We start from the raw sequence: 12,145 nt of genomic DNA on the forward strand, positions 1-12,145 counted from the left end.
CAATAACTGTTCATCCAAATAAGTCAACGAAAGAAAAGATCGTTTTGTCACAGCTGCAATGCCACCATATTGTTTTTACGAATTTTTCTTTTTGTCAAACGAGCTTATATATGAGTAATTATTAGCAGCAATGGAGCAGGAGTAGGCTCAATAGGTTGCGGTGGGTGGATGAGGATGATCCACCCCGAAAAGTCTATAAGGGCCTGCGACGGAACGATGGCGTTCAACTATCTGACCCACTTTCGCATGTCCAAACATTTCGCATAACTAACGCGAGCTCTGATTGATAGAGATTTGAAGGAAGAAAACCAAGCTACACTGCAGTGTGGACGCATCCCACAGAAAGGCGCTTCTCGCGGCTCCATTGCCTTGGAAACCTTATTTTAAAGACACGGATCCTAGCAAAGCATTAATATCTTTGCGACTCCATAATTTCTAACTTCGACTACTACAAATTGTTTATAACAAACGGCATTTTAATTCGAAGATGTTTTTCTTTAGCCTCCTCCTGAATCCGGGTTATCGAACTGGCTTGAGGTAATCTAGAATGAGTATCTAGGCCAAAATTGAGTATACCATGCATTGGAATCCACTATCCCAAAAAGACCGAATAGAAAAACGTATCACAGAAGACTATATGGGGAGTGTAATGTATAGAACATAGCTGGTGAATATACCTGATAATCAGTTCGACATGGTATAATATACTATTATTAACTTTATTTAAGCAGATACCCTAGCGGAAGTACTTTGAGGCCTAAATACGATATGCACTGACCACCACAATCTTTTTTCAAATTTTTAGGTCAGATAATTTCTGTCCTTGACATAATTGACCCTTTTCGGAACCTCGCATTTCTTTCCTTTGCAAACAACTTGATATCCCACATGGTTATATACCATAAAAAAATTCCATCCCCCTTTTGAATATAAAGAGAGACCCTCTTAAATTCTACGAAGAACAATGTTACTCCTGGCATGGAAGGGGATTCACAGTTCTTCAATTTCCAGCGAATTTCGTATCAATAGGAGTAACCGTTTCTGAGCAAATAGGTGTGGCAAACAGACAGACACTAAATCGATTTTAATAAGGCTTTGGTTTCAACAAAACCTTAAAAATATATAAAACAATTTGCAAACTGAAAGATTTTCCACCAAGAATGGCCTTTTCACTGAGAAATTGAGCAATTCTCATTTAGCCGGAAATACTCTGATTGAAGCCGAAAACGGCGTCCACATATTTGCCAAATTTTAACAAAAAGTCCCAAGCACAAGCATATAGACAGAGTACTTCCACCAATCCTCCTATAGAGAAATTCTGAAGCATCATTCGCTCACAGATTCCATTAGGACAATTGCCATTCGTGAAGTGAATCTTGCTGGGTCAATTACGCCAACCAACAACTTGTTTGCAAGTCTGTGGCTTAGTTTAGTTTAGTTAACTGGGGGGAGCCGCAGCTCCGAGCACTCAGGCCATTGTACTATCCCCGTAAGTTGCCTATTTAATGGCTTCCTGCCCACGGTGTTCGCAGGCTTTAGCGAATCTGAGAACATTCTCAAGAGGCAGAGAGTGTGCAGATTCTTCATTGAAGGAAACCTTGCCAAGGTGTCTTCGTCTGAGATCTGAGGATGCCGAGCAGCTGCATAAAAAGTGCAGAGCTGTCTCCTCCTCCTCCTCACATTGGCTGCACATAGCCGAAACCACTACCCCAATCTTTTCCATATGGTAGTTTAAGGGGCAGTGTCCCGTCAAAAGCCCTACTAGGGTTTTCATGTCCCACTTCTTAAGGGACAACAAAAATGCCGCTAGTGGCCATAGGCTCCTTCGCAAGGATTTTCGCTTGCCGGCAAGAGTCCACATTTCTCCACTCGGTTGCGTGAATCCTTGCAATTTCACCCTTCAGAGTAGACTTGACAGTAGATGGTCGGATTCCAAGAGCTGGTTCTCGCCCCACCATTGTGGATCCAGACCCTCGGCGAGCCAGTCTATCAGCCCCCTCATTACCAGCGATGTTAGAGTGCCCCGGCACCCACATCAGGAATGTTTCGTTCAGTCGGCCAAGTTTCAGCAGCACCTGATGACAACTCCACACCAACTGGTTATGTTGTTGCCATTTAGTGCTGATAATGCCACCCGACTGTCGGAACAGATTCGAATGGTGCGACCCCTCCATTTTTGTCGCAGACATTCTTCTGCTGCCAATGAAATGGCATATATCTCCACCTGGAATATGTTCGTCATTTTTCGGAGGGGTCGTGACAGTTCTATAATCGGATTCTCCGAAAACACACCTGCACCCGATCCATCCTCCGTGACTGACCCGTCGGTGAAGATTATTAGGTCTGTAATCTGAAAAGACTCATGGCCACTTGTCGACCATTCTTCTCTTTCGGTGATTACGACAGTGTATGTCTTTTCAAAGACGAATCTGGAAACCATATGATCGGTCGGCATCAGGGCTAGCGGATGTTTTTCAAGGAATTTCCAGATAGACGCATGCCCGTTGGATTGGCCGCCTTTCCACGCCCCAATGGTATCGAGCCTATATGCGTCGTTGGCTGCTTCCCGTTTCACCTCCAAGTGAATGGGAGGTAAATTTAGAATAGCTTCAAGTGCCGCAGTCGGCGTAGTACTCATTGTTCCAGTAATACTTAGGCAACCAAGTCTCTGAATCTGCGTTAGCAGCTTCCTGCTGTTAGCAAAGTTCAGTCTTGGCCACCAGACGATGCATGCATACATCAAAATGGGTTTTTTTATGGATGTATACATCCAATATATCCGTTTAGGTGAAAGTCCCCAGGTCTTACCTATCGCATTCCTACAGCACCAGAGCAATCTGCAGGATTTCTGGTATTGTTCCTGGATATGATGCTTCCACGTTAACTTGGAGTCGAAATGTACTCCTAAATACTTGACTGTTTGTGCCAGCTGGATTTCCGCTCCTGCTAAGGTGGGTAGCGTATAGCTGCCCCACCTGACGTTCCTAGTGAACATAACTAGTCCAGTCTTCCTAGCGTTCACCGTGAGTCCATTGCGGAGGCACCAGCTGTGGATTACATGCAGAGTTGCATTCAAGCGGTCACATACTGTGTCCGCAAACTTGCCGGTAATTATTACGGCTAGGTCGTCCGCAAGTCTGTGGCTAGTGTAATGCACTTGTACACAATGACATGATGTTGGGACGAAAAATCAAGGTAAATATATATATAAACGTACACTGGATTGTTATTGAAAATGGAAAATTCTTTTAATTATTTACTTATTATTATTTTCATCAAACTTTCCAGTATGCTGCTTCATATTAAAGCCAATATTATTATTTTACCGATCTAGGATAAATATAAAGGGGGTTCGCAGCAAATTTGAAAATATAATGATACACTATCATTAACTTCATTTGATATCGTAAGGGAGGGTATTTCTGAGCCCAGATATCATGTATATGGTACTGATTTTTCGGTTGGGTAGTTTCCTAGAGCGAGTCCTTGAAATAATTGGCCTATTTCGAACTCCCTTACTCCTTTCCAAGCTAATAGCTCGGAAAAGACTCCTCGAGACCTTTCTTTTGATACCCCGCATGGCCATATTCGGTGAAAAGAAATGGTATACTCCTCTTTTAGATGTATGAGGTTCTAACCTTTCTAACGAATTGAGTGCCAATAAGAGTCACCATTTCTGAGAAAAGCGCGCGTGACAGACAAAAAGGAAACACGTACGAAAAAAACTTTCTATCCATTTTTTGGCTACAATTTAGTTTATTCAAGCAAATACCATATTTCGAGAACCAGTTGTTCTTTCTGACGCGAAAAAACCCTGAAAAAGGGAACAACTGATTTCCGATATACGGTATTTTTAGGATATTTCAATTTGACTGCATTTAGTATTGGCGGACCTGCCCGTCAAATTTCGCTAATTGTTTTAGATCTTGGAAGAACTCGGTCCTCGATCATAGTCACTCTAGAATGGCATACTGACCATCTCTAAATTAACACAGTCATTACAATTACTAAAATTCTTTAGAATATCCACCCGTCTTGTACCATGATGCATATCTTTCCAAAATTGGGTAGTTTTTTCGTTATCCTTATTATCCCACTATTTCAGAAAGGTTCATCCCCTTACTATGTACATTTGAAAGAACCGCAGCCAAATCGCCAAATTATGGCTGCTAAATAATTTTAAAATACTCGATTGCCTAAAGCATGATGGCATGTAGGAAAGAAGGAAGCAAAAGAGCAAAATTAAATATTGGAATGCATTTAGAAAGAACCCCACCTGAGCTGGCTGTTGATTCTGGGAAAAGAAAGATATCAAATAAAACCACAAATTTGTTAATATTTCGAAGGTTAATTACCACTGTGGGTACCAAGGTGTCGAAAGAAGCTTTATGATTTTTTTTCGCTCTATCGTTCCACCAAGCTGGAAACGAAACATATGAGCGTTTCGAGCAGTTTCATAACCGTCTTTTGATTCCTACATTAGAATATGTAGGAAAGTGAACAGAATAGAGGAAGCACCTACTTGGGGGCTTTTCGTCTAAACTTCAATGCGAATTGTTGACTTACTGTAGCTTTGCCACGCGTGGAGTCATTAAACGCGAATTCTAGTTCATTGACGCTAACCATTCGAATATTGAAATACGCGCCAACAGTAACCGTTGAAGTTTTTGCGCATTTGAAAGTTTTAACGATTTTTTACTTTGCTGCAGTCAAGTTTTTGGAGCTAGTTCAATGCGAATATGTTTGTATATTTTCATTGTTGTTATTGCTATTATATTGCAACCTTACTTATCGCCTTTATCTACGGTCATTCTTTTAGGGGTTTTTCCATCTTTTTTACTTTTGATGGGATTTATTTATGAGCTATAGATAAATAGATATATGCCTGTGAGGCGATGTAATGCGTTCATTCAACTAATTTAATGTATAAATTTATACACATAGTTTTTATGGAATTGAACCACATTTCCTTCTCTCCTTACCTGTGTTTATTCACACCTGCTTTTGAACAGTATAGTAACAGCCGGTTGCACTAGATAGTGGATATTTGAATTTGAAACGAAAAGATAGTGATGTTCGTTAGGGTTCCCATGTGATAGATGACTGAGGTTTATTCTCGAATACATTTTAGAAGTCATTTAATTATTTTTTCAGAGTTTGGGAATGGCGAACAAACTCTCCGGTGCGCAAATTGGTAGAATTGCCACGACAGACGAACTGGAGTCAAAGGTCGGGGCTCTGGAGAAGGCATTTGATACCGCCTTTAAAGTCTCGTGCCCTACTAAGTACAACAAAAAGATCCTGCCACCGTGGTGGAATGAAGATCTCTCTAGTCTCAGGAAACTACCCAGAGAAATCTTCAACATCTGCTACAGGCAAAAATACTGGCAGCCATACAAGGACTGCCTGAAGAAGTACAAGTCGGCCATCAGGACCGCCAAGAGGTGGTTTTGGCTGGACTATTGTCAGAACATCGAAAACACTAGTGAATCCGCGAGGCTCAGTAAAATTCTGTCCAAGGAACATAAGAGCCCATCCTTCCTTAAAAAGTCGGAAGGCTCCTGGACGAAACCTTGGAGCTGCTGGTTCAAACGTACTTTCCCTCCAGCAAGGAGGACTGTGAGTCAGAACTGTGAGACTGTGCGGGCAGACGCGGCCTGACCTCTTTCGTGCTGAAGACCCTAGAACGCGTCCTGGACTTTCATTTAAGGACGATTATGGAGAGAACGCCCTTCTCTAAGTCCCAGCATGCCTACCTCAAACGGAAATCCACAGAAACCGCCCTCCACGAGGTAATTGGCACGGTTGAGCGGTCGCTGCAGTGCAAGCGACGTACATTACGTACATTAGACAGCAGCGGGGTGAAAGTGGTGGCGTATGCCGACGACTTGGTGATATTAGTATCAGGGATGTTTCTGTCCATTATGAGTGACATCATGGAAGGAGCGTTGTGAAAGGTGTGCCTGTGGGCCGCAAAATGCGGACTCAGCATAAACCCAACCAAAACGCAACTGATGCTATTCACCACCAAGACAAGGATACCTGAATTCTATCTACCACGGCTGAATGAACAAAGATTGGTTTTTTCCTCTAATGTAAAGTATCTGAGTGTAATCGTGGATCCTAAGCCAAATTGGAGGTTGAACATAGAACTGAGGGTTAAGAAGGCCTGTATAGCCTTCTATGCCTGCAAAAGAACCTTTGCAAAGAAATGGGGTCTCTGGCCGAGGATGGTTCTCTGGATGTACACCGCTGTAGTGCGTCCGATCCTGACGTACGGCTCTATTGTATGGTGGCAGGCTTTGAAGAAAAAATACAATAGAACGAAACTTAATAGGATTCAAAGAACCGCGTGTGCAGGTGCTATTGGGGCTCTGCAGTCCTGCCCAGCAGATGCTCTCAATGTACTCCTGCATCTCCTCCCCCTAGACCTCCACATTAAATATGTTGCAGCGTGCAATGCCGTCAGACTACGTGAGTCCGGATGCTGGACAGCGAAGTCCTACGGCCACAGCAACATCCTAGATGAAATACCTCGGGAAATTTGGGCATCCCCCACGGACTATGTCACACGCAAGCTGAACTTCACGAGAAACTTTGCTGTGGACCTTCCAACCAGGGCAAAGTGCGGCGTGTTGCAAGACTATGATACATTATTTTTTACGGACGGATCAAAGATGGCCTATGGAGTCGGTGCGGGGGTTTTCTCGAATACACACGGTGTATCCAAGTCGTATGGTCTCCCAGGTTTCGCCAGTGTATTCTAGGCGGAAGTACTGGCGATATTGGAAGTCTGTTGATGGTTGGAGCGTGATTCGAGCCCCAAGCGTAACATAGCCATTCTAACCGACAGCCAAACGGCCATCAAGGCCTTGTACTCAACGACGACATCTTCCCGGCTGGTGGGGCAGTGCAGAGATGCGCTCAACAGTCTGGACGGCACGCTCAAGGTCACTCTCCTCTTCGTTCCCGGGCATAGGAACATAGAGGGGAATGAACGGGCTGACGGATTGGCCAGGCAAGGCTCTGCTCTTGGCAGTCCCTCGGCGAATACAGTCGGTGTTTCGCTGGCGGCTGTCGGGGGCCGAGTCTACTGGCACTACCTAGCAGCCGCGGGCCTGAGATGGCGAAGGCTTACAAGTTGTGCCAAGTCAAGGAGAATTTGGCCCGCTTATAAAATAGCCCGATTACGAGAGCTCCTGTGCCAGACGCGTGCAAATGCCTTCAAAATCAAGGCGGCCTGCACAGGGCACTGGCCCATAGGGGACCATGCCGCTAGGCTCGGTATACCCTACAACTCGCATTGCCGAAGCTGCGAAGAAGGGAAACCCTCATGCACTTTCTCTGCGATTGCCCAGCTCTGGCTAGAATCAGGCTGTGGACACTGGGTAAATCATTCTTTGGGGACCTCAGAGAGATGTCTAGCTGCAGGTTCGGAGAGCTGCTTCCCTTCGTGAATGCTACGGGCTGGCTCAGAAGATCCGAGCCGGCTGGACTCTGCCTCCCTGCTCCCATAACAACAGTCACGGTCTTAGGAGTTTGTGGCGTCAAAACGGCGCACCAAAGCGCTAATTGGGCTCCTCGGAGCGGCCACTGATACTTACCTACCTACCCTCGGGAATGGTACCGAAATAGCATGCATATCAAATTACGTCGTATTGCTCCTGCATATTAGCACTATCATTAGGGTTTTTGCTTCCATAGTTTCTACCGCTGAGTGTAGACAACGTTGTCTTTTGATCACTGAAATCTGTTGAATGTCACGCCAATAAAACGTATTTTACGAAAAATATTGCTTTATATTTCCAGTTAAAAAAATGCTTCCATGAAAAGTAAGGATGACAGTTGGACAGGTTAGTGACAAGGATGAGCTAGCTTTGGTTGACCCAGGAGCCGGAAAAGTTAAAAGATAAACCACTTGAATCAAATATAGGAACAATTTCCATAGTCATCGCTGTGCGATGTAATTCAGGAAAGTGAAGGAATCATTCAAATTTGAATGTATTTATTGGGGAGTGCCGTTTTATTGATTTTCCCGCGTGACTATAAATGGTCACGATGGGTGGAAGTGAAAAATATAGGCAGACTAAATAGAACATTGGTGGTCAAAGGGTAGTATAGGTCCCAGGGCGAAACGTGGATTGATACCTATGATGGAGGATAAAACCTGGGAAACGCCTGCTGAACCAACACCAACAGCTCTTCTACCAAATCCAATCTCCACCTCCACGTGGTGACCGTTGGGAGCTCTTTCTTAACGAAAAACTGCAGACGGAGAAGGATGAAGGTGAGTCTCCCGCGCCTAAAAACGGGACAAATTGTACCAACTGGTCCTCCAGATTGGGGGTTGGATAGGGCTGACATCCTATACGGAAATATAAGCCTCATTAACGTTCACGCCCCTACAGAGGAGACTGCAGAGTCGGAGAAGGATACCTTCTACGAGGCAGTAGAACGAACCCTCGAAGCCTGTCCCAGATATCATATCAAAATCATACTTTGGGATAATGGACTGCGGATTATTCAAGTAGCAGTGTCATACGAAATGGTTGTTGGAAGTACCTGGTTTGCGCCGAAAGCGATCCACAAACAAACGTGGGCCTCTCCAGACGCAATCAATTTCAACCAAATTAATCGCGTGCTGATCAAACACCGCCACCTCTCAGCTTTGATGAATGTCAGAACATATAGGGGGGACAATGTAGACTCGGATCACTATCTCGTTGACATAGTGTTCTGAGCTCGAATTACAATACCACCTACAATCCCCTCAAAGTGTGGGACAGCGAATCAATGCCTGTCGACAGGCAACGAAGCATTAGCTGGCTCATACATAAAAGGGGGGATATTATACAGTGCAGCAATTATTGAAGTATCACGTTGCTGAGTACCATCTATAAGATATTCTTCGCTATCTTGCTAGGCCGGATAGCCGGATTGGCCCATACCAAAGAGGCTTCACTCCAGCCAAATCAGCAACAGATCAGATTTTCTCCCTGCGGCAAGCGATGGAAAAACTGTTGGAATATGGACATGAGTTGCACCATCTTTTCATTGACTTTAAAGCGGCCTAGAATAGCATAGCCAGGGGAAAACTGTACACGGCCATGAGAGAATTCGATATCCCGACGAAATTGATAAGACTGACTAGGCTGACTCTGACCAATGTGCGAGGCCAGGTAAAAGCAGCAGGATCACTCTGAAGACCATTCGAACATCAACAACGGGATATGACAAGGAGATCACTCTTAAGACCATTCGACATCAAAAACGGTCTACGATAAGGGGATGCCCTGTCATGCGTCCTCTTTAACCTGGCCCTCGAGAAAGTGATCCGTGATGCTGAGGTAAATGCCAAGGGTGCGATCCTCTTTAAGTCCACCCAATTACTGCCCTATGCTGACGATATCGACATCATGGGAAAAACGACCCGAGACGTACAAACCAGATCGAGCAAGCGGCGCCAGATCTTGGGCTACACATCAATGAAGGCAAGACAAAACATATGGTGGCAACGTCAGCACCAACAACCAACCAACCAACAACATCCAACCGCATTGGTCAAACGGGAAAAATAACTTTGGGACCGTTGATAATTTTCCAATCTATCACAACCGATAACAGCGCCAGTTCGTAAAGACTGCTTTGTTGGCGCACTGCACGCTACGCGGTTGGAAACATCACCCTCACATTGCATTCCTGAATCTAGATAAAACGTTTGACCGTGTGTTTCATGAACTCATCTGGTATACAGAACAAAGTTCGAAATATACAAGGTTTCTCAAAAGAGATTTTATATTTATTTAGCTTACTGCGTGAACGCAACGTATCCGAGGGGGGCGGGGGTTATGTCAATCGGTAGCCTGGCTCTTGGGAATTCAGTCGCTATGGAGCGTCTCTCGGGAGCAGACCGCGCGTTGTGCGTGCGAGAGTTTTACAAAAACGACGATTCGGCAACTGACTGTAGCGCGTAGAAAATTCTGCAGTATTCGAGGTTTTCGCCACTTAAATGATGCGTCAAGCATTCCTCTCATTTGACATTGGGTTAAAAAGTTCGAAGAGACTGGTACAACGCTGGATAAATCAAAATCCGGGCGACCTAGGTCATCAAGAACGGTAGAAAACGTGGAGAATGTTAATCAGTCTGTTTGTGGCGACCCGAACCTTTCAGTTCGGAAGCGCGCAAGTGCTTTAAATGCACCCCTACAAAAATCAATTGGTGCAAGAATTAAAGCCCCAAGATGCCAGTCAGAGGCTTAATTTCGTAAATCAGGTGATTGAGCGATTTTCAACGTTTACCAACATTTTGTTTTCGTATGAAGCCCACTTTCATCTTAATGGCCACGTAAATAAGCAGAACTGCCGCTACTGGAGTGCAACGAATCCGAAACGCAAACATCAGAAACCCCTACATTCGCCTAAAGTGACCGTATGGGCTGCGATATCGGTGCGAGGAATTATCGGCCCTTACTTTTTTGAAGACGAAACGGAGCGTGCAGTTACAGTGAATTCAGAGCGTTATGTGGAGATGTTAGACAACTTCTTGGTACCAGAACTGCAAAACTTTCCTGGTAATAACCAAAGAACATGGTTCCAACAGGACGGAGCAACTTCACACACGTCCAACATGTCTCTGCTGCGTGTTCGCGAAATTTTCTCAGGCAAATTAATCTCCCGGAGAGGTGACATAAATTGGCCTCCACGCAGTCTAGATTTAACCCCTATGGACTTTCTCCTATGGGGTTATCTTAAATCTAAAATTTACGCCAATAAATCAACTTCACTGGCGCATTTCAAAGAAAATATCCGTCATGAAATGGCAGCCATCCCTGAGTCCACTTGCCGAGACGTCATAAGTAATTTTACTGTTCGATTAAATGAGTGCCGAGAACGCGAGGGTCTACATTCGATATTATTTTTAAGAAATAAATCCCCAAAAAGTTTATTTTAATAATTAATAAACATTTTTTCTATATACGGCTTACTTTTTTAATCGATCCACTAAATATAAAATTTCTTTTGAGACACCTTGTACCAGATACATCAAATCTGCTTCTTGTTTTTGTCAGTGTTTAGTAAACAAACGACCACTCACCTCTTTGTCCTTGTCATGGGCACTATCACACGGAATATCCAGTACCCTACACACTACCTAATCTGCATTGGGCAGTATGTTACCATCTAATCTCGAGCAACTTGTCGATGATCGCCTCACGCAGCACGGTGTCCAGCTGAATGTGAACAGAATAGAGTTTTTGACGACCGATCATAATCCAACAGGCACTATCACTATCAGTGTCAGCGACCTGCCGAAAAATGAGCGGACCAATCTGTGGTGCCAATGGTGAACTGCGTTATGAAATTGCGCCAACCAACAGTGTAACTTGGACAACGCATCAAAAAACGTCTCCAATTCGAACTCTACCGCACTGGTATGCGCCCTGTTGCCCTTCTATAGTTAGTTGTGAGTGCTAGCCGACTACCAAAGACAATGAACGGTAGCTTGCCATTAAAGAAACATAGATGCTGTGGTAAATTAGTGACGTAAAATGTCATAATAACATCTGAACCGAGGATATTAGCGATCGATTAAAGCTTTCCTCATCCGAGTTTTCATTAATCTGCAATCTATACAATACAGAAGGGCCTTGATTGACGTATCCGTTCTTTTCAAGTTATGCAATGACATGGTGATCAGATTTATATCGTCTGAAGATATAATCGCGTCAGTTATCGTACAATTCTTAATGTTTTCGAAGTATCCAGAATGTTCCGTGATTATAGCTTGCAGCTTAGATCCCAGGTCCCATTCTCTACCACTTTCAAAAAGAAAGTAACTAGTGCATCATAAGCTATTGTAGAAAAACACATAAATAAATGTCTTCTTAGAATCGCCAACATATCATAGTATACCAAAGTTCACCTTAAAAATCAATCAACTTCTATCTATTGCTAGGAACTATAATTATTGATCAGAAGACATGGGACCCCGCCGCCAACAAAATAGAAATCTTGGATAGAAAGCCATAGAAGGCTTTAGGGTCGATGTTTTTCACTTTAAACACTTTCCCAGCAAAAAGCAGTGAATTTATCCAAAGCACTTACTGAATGCATTAAGTAGAGAGCGCATTCTACATTTTGTCTC

This window comes from Hermetia illucens, chromosome 2 (genome assembly GCF_905115235.1).
Source record: "Hermetia illucens chromosome 2, iHerIll2.2.curated.20191125, whole genome shotgun sequence".
Lineage (NCBI taxonomy): Eukaryota > Metazoa > Arthropoda > Insecta > Diptera > Stratiomyidae > Hermetia > Hermetia illucens.